Source organism: Chinchilla lanigera, unplaced genomic scaffold (genome assembly GCF_000276665.1).
Source record: "Chinchilla lanigera isolate Chin_1 unplaced genomic scaffold, ChiLan1.0 scaffold00115, whole genome shotgun sequence".
NCBI classification, from domain to species: Eukaryota; Metazoa; Chordata; class Mammalia; order Rodentia; family Chinchillidae; genus Chinchilla; species Chinchilla lanigera.
The window spans coordinates 4,197,098-4,209,279 of NW_004955516.1; positions in this window are offsets into that span (position 1 = coordinate 4,197,098).

Sequence of the window (12,182 nt, forward strand, 5' to 3'; positions counted from 1 at the left end):
GGGCATTACCCTTCAGTGCCCTTTGCCAATTTTAATTTTGTTTTGTTTTTTGATTTGTGAAAACTATTATATATATTTAGTTTCTTATTTCTTAGGCAGTAGTATTTGGTTCAGTGCTTACGTGAGGCACTAGGTTCAATCCTTAGCACCAAAAAATATATATATAAAAGAGCACTATATGCTTGAGAGTTTTAGGTATTAGCCAGGAGTTGTGGCATGAGGAGACATCCTGTAACTCCAGCACTCTGGGAGGGTGAGGCAGGAGGACTGCAATTTTGAACCCAGCCTGGGCAATGTGAAAATTTAGTGGACCTTGTCTCAAAATAAGAAATGAAATGGGCTGAGGATGTAGCTTAGTGTGAAGCTCTTGGATTCAATCCCCAGTACTGCTGAGAGAGAGAGAGAGAGACAGAGAGAGACAGAGACAGAGACAGAGACACAGAGAGAAAGAGACAGAGAGACAGTGACAGAGAGAGACAGAGAGACAGTGACAGAGGCAGAGACAGAGGCAAGGAGAGAGAAAAGAGAGAGGAGTGGGGGAGCTGAGATTTTTAGGTATTGCTTTTTCCTTTATTTATATTCACTTAAAGTTTTTATACTGTATACTAAAATAGATCAATTTTTTTCCTATGACTATAATTTGGATATCATGATTGGAAAAGCCGATCCCGCCCCCCAGGTTGTATAAATGTGTATCTATAGTCTCTCCTAGAATGTTCTTGATTTTTAATTAAGATTTAAATTTTTAAATGTAAATTTTTAGCCCAGCTGAAATTTATTCTGGAACATAATGAGGTTAACGTAACTTTCCCAGAAACACTTAGTCACATTATATAAGAAATATGAGATTCTAAATGCCTTGGCTACTATACACTAAATTCTTAAACATTTCTCACTAGTCTGACCTGGACTTTCTGTTTTTTGTTACGGTCATACCTTGGTACTTGACTGCTTTGAAACTCCTTGAATTTGGTACTAGGTGCATTTTGACATGAAAATTTTGTGCTGGTGTGCATTAATGGTACCAGACACTCAAGTTAAAACTTGTCAGTGTGGTTTGCCTTGTGACTTGTTACACTTTGCAGCCAAAATAATTTGTTTGGTACTTGTTTTTGGTACTGATTGTGCATCTTGGAATCAATTAATGACGTGTACTGAGGTACTACTGTATTTTGATTTGTTTATCTAGTTCTGCATCAATACCACACTGCTTGAACTATTGAGCCTTTGTGATATATTTCAACATTTGATTTCAAACCCTTCATACTTTTCTTTTAAAATTTTTCATGATTCTTCATGTGTAAGTATTCTTTTAGATAAACTTTTAAAATATTTTGTCAAGTTGAAAAAATATTCAGTCGGCACTGAGTTAGATTAGAAATGCACTATATTTAAAAAGCAAACTGGGAGGAGTTAACACTAGCAATAATGGGTTTTCCTATTCTGAAATATTGTGTTTATTTTTAAACTTTCCCCTCCCCCTCCTAGTGTTTTGGGTTTTCTCAGTAGTCACATTTCCTAAATTTATTTATTTATTTATTTATTATTATTATTTTTTTTTTGGTTTTTCTCTGGTACCGGGAACCGAACTCACGACCTTGCGCTTGCCAGGCAGGCGCTTTTGCCACTTAAATCCCCAGCCCCTCCTAAATTTATTTGTAAGTTATTTTTTCATTTTGTGAATTTAATAATATTTATTTTTAAATAAGTGACAGCAATTGATACTTGTATATTTACATTGTTATCTGCTACTTCCTAGGAGTCATAATATTTTCAAGGGCGATTTTCTTGAGGTTTTGACATAGATTTAAAAAAATTGAAAATTGCACTAGTTTTGTGCGCTTTTCAATATTTATGCCTTCAATTGTTTCTTATTTTGTTCTGTTGTCCAGAACTCACAAGAGATGAAAAAGAATGTCTGTGACTTCAAGCATCCTTATCCTATTCCTGTCTTTAGATGAAAAGCCTTATCAGAAAGATGTAGGCTGCTGGTTTGTAAAATATACTTGTGCTCTGCCAGAACTCCTAATCTACAAGAGATGACAAATGATTATTGTCACTTCGAACCACAAAGTTTGGGGTTAATTTGATGAGACATGCACCAGAAATCCATCTTTCCACACTGATTTAAGAGACCAGTGTTATATACTTAACTTTCAGATATGTGTGGGTATATTTATAGATGCTTTTGCATTTCATTATCTGTTTAGTAGTGTCTATTGAGTAAGGTTTCTCTTTGTTTTATATAGTATATATAGCATAACCTGGGCGTGGTGGGGCATGCCTGTAATCCCAGCACTCGGGAGGCTGAGGCAGGAGGATCGTTGCAAGTTCAAGACCAGCTTGGGCTACAAAATGAGCTCGAGGCCAGCCTGAACTACATAGTGAGACCCTGTCTCAAAAAAAAAAGTATACAGAGCACAGTCATGCATTGCCACACAGCTGGTGTCACCAATGGACTTCATATGCAACAGTGGTCCCATTAAATAGTACCACCTAGAGACGTGATGGTCATTTTAGTTTGTGCACATGCACTCACTCCTTGATGTCTGCACAATGGTCAAATGACCTAGTGACACATTTCCCAGAATGTACCCCCCTCATTAAGCATGGCATGATGTTAGTACCTACATAGCTAAGGTTATGGTAAAATACTGAAGCTCAAATCTCTGTTGCTTAGCACAACAGACCCCTTTCACCTTCACAGGATTTCCACTGTGGGTCACTTACTCTTACGGAACAGTTGTCTTCTGTGCAGACATTTCAGTGACATAGGCTGCTTCTGTGTCGTGATGCTGCCATGTTCTATATGCCTATATGGTCTACAGGTTAGTAAAGGAAAAAAGAGCTAGAGAGTCTGTCCCCAGGACATTGAATATATATATTTTACTGTCCTCTTCCCTAAAACTACAGAATTCTTACATTAGTGGACAGTCCCCTCACGTGATAACGTCTGTTTTCTCTTTTAAACACAAGTTTCTCTAACTAGTGTTACAGTGATGCTTCAGATACAGTTTCTCCTTATATGATCCAGTTTTTTTAGGGTTCATTTGAGTTTATTGGTACAGTGAGGTCTACATACTGATCACATTCATTATAGGGAATTTGTATCTGTACATGATATGTCTTGATTCTTTTTTTTTTGGGTGGGGAACTAGGGAGGAGGAGGGGAAAGGAAGGAGGAGAAAGAAAAAATGAGAAAAGAAGGACAAAATGAGGACAGAGCTTTGTGAATGGGGAGTGAAGAGGGGTTGAAAGGAGGAAACAGGAATGGGGAAAAAAAGGAATCAAGATATGATCTGGTTTTGGACTGGGAGTGTGGCCAGTGGTAGAGTACTTCTCTGGAATGCATGAGATCCTGGGTCCAATCCCCACTGCCAAACAGACACACCCACAAAAAGTCATCAAGACGATCCAGTTTCATGTCTTTCAAAGGCACCTACATGTGCTTCCTCCACAATTTATATATGCAGCGCACATTTCTGTCCTGAACTCGCGGTGCCATTCACCTGTCTCGTTGGGTGTAAGGCAGACATTTCCCTGTCAGGAGCCTGGATTCTGCCTCTACTCCATGGCCCTCTCCTTTGCCTTTCCTTATTTCTGTCAGTGACACAACAATTAAATAATTTGTTCAAGATAAAAAGTATACACCTTCCTTTTCTCCTCAAACCATAAAGCAGGCTTTTAGGAAATCTACACTCAGAGTATTTCCAGAATCCAACAACATTTCACCACTACTAGCCCAATCCAAGTTTTCACTAAGAGGTAAATGTTAATTTGTCCATGAATTAGCCCCTGCAGAGAGGGAATTGGCCTCCCACTAATCTCCATAGAAACTAGCCCAGGCCAATACTTAAGGCAATCAATCCTGGTCAACCATGAGGCTTGGACCTCAGCCCTGCAAGCCTGCCCAGATGGGGGCTGGTGCTTCTCCAGTCACGAACACTGATGTGGCGAATCCTGCTGTTGGTGTTCTGAGTTACACAGCTGCAGCATGAGCTCAGACCCTCCCCTCGCTTCCACAGCACTTGAAGATGAGCTGACAAGATAGGGGTGAACATGGTTCTGCTATTTCATATCCTGGTCCCAGATCACACCAGAGGAGAGACTGTCAGGGTTGGTATGGAGCATGGTACCCACTGCATCATATCGCTAATTGCAACTTGGACATTTGTCATAGTACACACAAGCCCACATCCCCAAATCCTGTCCCTCTTTCACATCTGGTATCTGGATGACCCTCCCAAGAGTGTAAGAGGCAATAGGGAGCTCACATATCTGCAGTGAACATTGTTCTAGTAGGTTCGATCTATTTGTCGTCCCAACATCTGTCCTTGTTGCACAATAGATGTTCTATTATGTCCAAATCAGAACTTTTGGCTTTGCATCTTACATCCACTGTACTTATCCTCTAATCTTTCACATTTCAATTAAATGGGAACACCAGTTGTTCAGATGAAAACCCTCACAGCCATTGCCAATCGCTCTTCTTCCAAACCATAAATTCAATCCATCAGCAAGTTCTGCAAGATTTCCACTTTCAAAATGTAGTCAGAGTTCTATCACGTTTCACTGCATTGGCATTCTAACAAAGTCCCTATTTCCATAAAAGACACAGGGTGATCTTTTATAAACAAGAATCCGGTCATGTCATCCTCTGGTTCAATTCTTCCCAGTGGCTTTCCATCATGGGTGTCTAACCTTTTGGCGTGCCTGGGCTGTATTGCGTGAAAAGGAATTGATTTGAGTCACACAGAAAATATATAGTTCATGAAGATAAGTGACAAAACTTCATTTTTAATGTTTATATTTATTAATTATTTTATGAAATAATACAAGCTCATGTTTAACAATTAAATAAGTAAACTTACATGTGTGCTTAATAACAGTAAACACTTGCCTTCATACACACGTGTAGGTAGGTTGAAATACTGATATCAGTAGTCACCGTGTTTTATTCACCAAGGTGCACAAACGCATGTAAGCAAGACACATGTGAGTTGCCACTGGACTGACTATACGTGTGGTGGGTAAAGGAGGTAGAGTTAGCACTATATGTGCCCTCCTCTGCACAGCATTCTTTTGTAACCTATACCGTCCCCATGCAAGCACAACCCAAAGGAGTCATGAAAAATATTACTAAATATCACATAATAATGTTAAAAGTTTATGATCTTTTGGGACCACATTACTAGTATGTGGCCTGCGGGCTGAGGGTTGGTTATATTTGCATTAGAATACACTCAAACTAGCCAAAGGTGGAGGCACATGCCTGTAATCCTAGTCCTCTGGGAGGCTGAGGCAGGAAGATAGCAAGTTCAAGTCCAGCCTAGGCAACTTAGAGACTTAGCAAGATCCTGTCTCAAAAAGAAAAGAGAAAAAAGGGCTGGGGGTGTAGCTCAGAGTGCAGGTCCTGGTTTCAATCTCCAGTACTGAAAAGAAAAGAACAGAAAAGAAAGGAAAAGCAGAAAAGAGAGAAAAGAAAAGAAAAGAGGAAAACACTAACTTACACGGCCATAAGTTCTACCTGATGTGGCTCTTGGCTTGTTTCCTTTTACTCTTACTCTCATTTACTCTGCTCCAGCCACAGTAATCTTCCTTTATCTTGAGCTTGTCAAGCTTGCTCCCCTCTCATTGCTGTCTCTTCTGCCTGAACCAATCCTCTCCCAGCCCTTGCAGGACCAATCTCACTTCTCCTGTGTCTCAGTTCAAATACCACCTCCTCCTGGGTTCATTTCCTGATCGCCTCATCAAAAATAACATCTCCTTTCCTCTGCATCTCCTTACTCTTTTGTATTTTCTTTGTTGCAGTATCATCACCAGAGAGTATAGTATATATTTGTTTATGAGCTTGTAGTCTGTCTCCCTAGTGCAATGTCACCTTCACAAGAGCCGGGGCCCTTTGTCGTATTTGCTGCTCTTCGTTACTCTGTCTCTAAGACCTAAAACGGAGCTTGACATTGTTCAAGAAAAAAATGAGCAAGACGGAGTGAAAAAGGCTTGGAAAACCATTTCTCAGATATCTGGGAAAATTGGGGTCTATTTCTGTGAATATAATTATTCATCAATTCAGTGAGGAAAGGCAAATTTTGTGTACTTAATGACTACTTAATAGATACAGATTGAAAAAATTCATGCATAAAATGAAGCTGCCTTTATTCATCCTGTGGAACAATTATGAAATATCTCTAAGCTGGTTACTTTTCTCTTGACTCAAATATCAAGTATTTTAAGATTAATTTTTAATTGAAAAAGTCATAAGTTTCGGCCAAGAAACTGTTCACTATGTGAAAAAATTCTTTTGGGAAAAATAAATAAGTGTCAAATATAATGAGTGGTATATTTGTTTTTTGACTTGGAGAAGATCAAGAAATACAATATTTCTTTGAACATCCAGTCAATGACTATTCATCATTTCAAAAGTGTACATTAATTATAAGTTGTCTGTGCAAACTCTATAAAAATAATTCTTGCTATGTGACATTAACTTTAAGTAAGATGGAAACTGACTTTCCCAAAATTTGTTGAGCTATCAGAGAAAGTAGTGATTCTGTGACATGCAAAGTTAATTAAAAATATATTTAAATGAATGTCACATTTTATACTAAAGGAAGCATTTCTTAATACTGTAAAATTCAAGACTCTGAGAAAATAAGATTTGACAATAGAGTATATTATAGTAAAAATATAAGAAATTGAAATTCAAATATGGTGGAAACAGTCCCATTTTTTCCCGTGGAGAGGTGATTGCTTCATAGCCTGCCAAGAGTTTAATAGTCCTCATGATATGGGAGTCAAAGACCTTGAATGTGTTATAGCCAAGACTGGGCTCACCATTTCCTTAGACATTTTCTTACAGAACCTTGTTGAACGACACAGCCAAAATGTTTGAAATCCAAAGCAGTGACAGTTCAATGTCTCACGAAACCTACACACAGGATCTCTTAATTTTCTTTACCCATAAAATAGATGAAGTAATTGAGGCAGTGAGAAGTTATTGTAATAGCATCCTCAAAACTGCAGAACTCAGTAAGAGTTTCTAGGCTGGGACAGTTGTGATGAAACTGAGTGAATGATACAAATCCTGGGGCTCCCTGAGAGGACCGGACCGTCAATCTGGTTTGTTACCTCAGAAAGAGGTGTGGATGGAATATTTAAATGGAATTTTACCAGGAGCAAATGGAAATACTTACCTTCGGAGTTCAGAAAGTAGGCTAAGAACAGAAATTGATATGGAATTAACATTTGAACCATGAACTAGATAAGTCACTCAGACAGGTATTAATGGAGAAGAGATTTGAGGCTTGAAGAAATGGATTCTATAACATAATGAAGACTAAGAGAAGGAAGAATTTTCAGGAAGAGCTGTTCCTTTTCATCAAATATCAAGGAATACTTTGAGATGAAGAATAGGACCTATGAAATACAATGGACTTTGGGGTCCTTAGCATGGAGCATCCCTCCAGGCCAACAGACTATCAAGTGATGATTATAGCAACCTTATTTCTCATCTAGATAAGCCAGGGCTAAGTTTATAGCCATTGTGAAGTAAGACGACACGCTTTGTTGGAAAATTTCTTTCCTCCTTAAAGGCAAGTCCTTTTCCCAACTGTTCTTTGCATTGCCTTCAATCCTTGCATTTAAATTTTGTGCACAAAATTGTTTCTCATTATCTTTATGGAGTAATTCACAGGGAGAATTTATTTTAAAAGAAAAGGATAGATAAAAATCTTAATTTTTCTATGACCCCAACAATGTTGCTTTTAAAGTGATTTTTTTACAAAGGTCAAAAGGTGCTTAAATTTTAGAGCTTAGAGTCCTTTTTTCCTCTAGGCATCTTTTATAAACCAAAGATTGTGGCTGATTTATCCCTTTGATGAAATATACAGTATGTTGTAAGAAAAGATGTCCTCTCAGTGCCTGGAGGGAGCTCATAAAATGATGGAAAAGATGCCAAAAGAGATTATTCATTAAAATTAGTGTATACCTAATGGTTCATTAACTTGAATGTACACTATGAAATTGTTTACTCAATGCACTGGCTATGTTCATTTATTGTGGCTGAAGACTGTTGTTTAGATTACTTGGGGAGATTTTTGTTTTGTTTTCCTTTCCTGAAGTTGTCTCCTAGTTCAGGTAACATTTAGTGGGAAGGGGAACACGCCATGGGGTTTGTTGCTGTTGTTGTTTTTGAACTGACTTTTTTTAAAATGAGCAGTTTAAAAATCGCAACAAGGGACTGGGGATTTGGCTCAGTGGCACAGCCCCTGCCTGGTAAGTGCAAGGTTGTGAGTTCAATTCCTGGTACCGGAAAGAAAAAAAAAATCACAACAAAATTGAGTAGAAAGTAAAGGGAACTCTCATGGATCCTCTGTCTCCACACACACAACCTCCTCACCAGGGGCATTCAGCACCACTGTGATGAATTTGCTATAAGTGATAAACCCACATCGGCACATTGTTATTACCCAAAGTACACGGGGTTAGATTAGGGTTCAGTCTTGGTGTTCTACATTCTATAGGTTTGGACAAATATATAATGAAATATGTCTACCATTGTAATATCAGAGAGTAGTTTTACTGCCCTAAAAATCCTCTGTGCTCTGCATATTCATCATCCCTTCTTCCATCTAACCTGTGGCAACGAATGATCTTTTCACTATATGTAATTTTATCTTTTCTGGAATGTCACATAATTGCAAGCATGTAGCATGTAGCCTTTTCAGCTTGGTATCTTTCACTTGGCAATATAAATTTAAGGTTTCCTCTGTTATCAAAAGATTTATGAGTGCTAAACCAGCACCAGAGATAATACTTAAGAATATTTTTGACAGAACAAATGGAACCACCAACAGAGTTAAAAACACAGAGGAAACAAAAATTCTAAGTAAGGTCAATGAATAAGTGACAACAAAAAATGGTAGGAAAAAAACCTCAAGGGATTCACCAACATATAAAGAAGGCAATGATAGTAAATAATCAACACATCTCAGTAATATCTCTCAATGTTAATGATCTCAACTCTCCAATTAAAATATATAGATTGGCAGACTGGATCAAAAAGCAGAATCCAACAGTCTGTTGCATTCAAGAAACTAATCTAATCCAAAAAATATTCATAGACTAAAAATTAAAGGATAGAAAACAATATTTCATGCACTAGGACCCCAAATACAAGCAGTGGTAGTAATTCTAATAGCAGACATGATAAAAGTCAAGCTAAAACTGACTAGAAGAGACAAAGATCACTACATACTAGTTAAGAGAACAATCCAGGAGCTGGGGATTTAGCTCAGCAGCACAGGGCCTGCCTGATAAGCGCAAGGTCATGAGTTCGATTCCTGGTACCAGAAAAAAAAAAAAGGAGAACAATCCATCAAGAAGAGATAACACTGATAAATATATATGCACTAAATACTGGAACAAATATCTTAATAAAACAAAAGCTACTGAACTTAGAAAATCAAATAAAACACTAACACAACCATAGTAGGGGATTTTAACAACCCACTTTTGTGAAGAGATAGATCATCTAAACAAAAAACCAATAAAGAAATATCAGAGCTGAACCACACTCTTGAAATATGACTTAATGGATATATACACAGTATTCTGCCCTCTACAACAGAGTATACATTCTTTTCAGTGGCACATGACATTTTTTCCAAAATAGATCACACACTAGTCCACAAAGACTTCTTAAGGAAATATAAAAGAATTGAAATTACTCCATGCATACTATCAAACCATTGTGCAATGAAAATAGAAATCAATGACAGAAGAAATTTTGGAAAAGACAAAAGCTCCTGGAAAATTAACAATATACTTCTAAACAACCAATAAGTCACAGAAAAAAGCAAAGAAGAAATGAAAATATTTCTGGAAGTTAATGACAATGACTGTACAATTTGACAAAACCTCTGGGGCAGTACATAAGCAGTTCTAAGAGGAAACTTCATCACAATCAGTGCTTACAGTAGGAAAACAGATCAAACCCAAACAAATCACCTTATGAGACCTCTTAAAATACTTGAGAAACAAAAATAACCACCTGCAAACAGAAATTAAGGAGGAAAATTATAAAGATGAGAGCAGAAATCAATGAAATTGAGACTAAAAGACAATACAAATAATCAACAAATCAGAGAATTGATTCTTTAAAAGGAATAAATGAAATAGATAAGCTCTTAGCCAGATTTACTAAGAGAGAGAAAAGATGCATATCAATGCAATTAGAAATGAAAAAGGGAAAATCACAACAGGCACTGCTGAAATGCAGAAGATAGTAACTACTTTGAAAAAAAAAACTGTATTCTAACAAATTAGCAAATTTTGAAGAAATTAACAGATTCCTAGACTCATACAAATTACCAAAACTAGCCCAAGAAGACACAAATATTCTTCACAACCCAATAACAAGCAATGACATTAACACAGTAATATGGAATCTACTAACTAAAAACAAAGCCCAGGACCTGATGGATTCACTGCTAAGTTTTACAAAACTTTTAAGGATGTTATACCATCAACACTCCTCAAGCTATTCAAGGAAATTGAAAAGAATGGAGTGCTCCCAAATTCATTTATGGAAACCGGCATCAACCACCCTGATCCCTAAATCAGAAAAAGAACCAACTAAAAATGAAAACTATAGACCAAACTCCTTTATGAACATAGATGCAAAAATCCTCAACAAGATATTAGAAAATACAATTCAGCACAACATGATCAAGTGGGTTTCATCCCAAAGATGCAAGGATGGTTCAACATATATAAGTCAATATATGTAGTACGTCACATAAACAGAAGCAAGGTGAAAAACCACATGATCATATCAATAGATGCAGAACAAGCTTCTGACAAAATCCAACATCACTTTCTGTTAAAAACCCTGAACAAAACAGATGTAGAAGGAACATACCTGAATTTAACAAAAGCTATTTATGACAAACCAACAGCCAGTATCATACTACATAGGGAAAACCTAAAAGCATTCCCCTTAAAATCAGGAACAAGAAAAGGATGTCCACTATCACCACTTCTATTCAACATAATACTTGAAATATTACCCAGAGCAATTATGTAAGAGAAGGAAATAAAAGGGATTTATATAGGAATGAAAGAACTCAAATTATCATTATTTGTAGATGACATGATACCCTATATAGAAGACCCCAAAAATTCCACCAAATACTCTTAGAATTTATAACCACCTTCAGCAAAAATAGCAGAATATGAGACAAACACAAAATCATTAGCATTTGTGTATACCAATAATGAACTCAATGAGAAAAAAATTATAAAAACAATATCATTCACATTAGCTTCAAGAAAAATGAAATACCTCAAAATTAACTTAATCACCACAATGAAAGACTTCTAAAAGAAAATTACAGTACTTTGAAAAAGGAGACTGAAGAAGACATCGGAAAATGGAAAGATGTCCCCTGCTCCTGGAATAGCAGGACCAATATTGTCAAAATGGCCATACTTCCAAAACTGCTATGCAGATTCAATGCAATCAAAATCAAGATACCAACAGCATATTTTACAGAACTAGAAGAAACAATCCTAACATTCATATGGAATGCAAGATACCCTGAATAGCAAAAGCAATTTTGGTTAACAAGAACAAACCAAGAGGCCTTACATACTTGATTTGAAGCTACACTACAAAGCAATAGTGATAAAAATGGCATGGCACTGGAACAAAAGCAGATATATAGATCAGTGGAACAGAATAAAGGATATAGAAACATTCCCAGGCACATTAAACTATTTGATGTTTCACAAAGGGGCCAAAAGTATATGTTGGAGGAAAGATAGCCTATTCAATAAATAGTGCTGGAAAAACTGGTCATCTGTTTGCAGAAGATTGAAACTGTACCCGTATTTCTCACCATATACTAAATTAAAATCAAAATGGAGCAAAGCTCTAAACATTAAAACAGAAACATTAAACCTTCTGGAAGACAAAAATAGGTAAAACACTTGAAGACATAGGTGTAGGAAAGGACTTTCTAAACAGAACGTCAATTGCACAAGGAAGAACAGCATGAATCAACAAATGGGATTATATCAGAATAAAAACCTTTTGTATAGCAAAAGAATCAGTACAGTGAAGAAACAATCTACAGAACAGGAAAACAATTTGCCAGCTACTCCTCAGATGGAGGACTAAT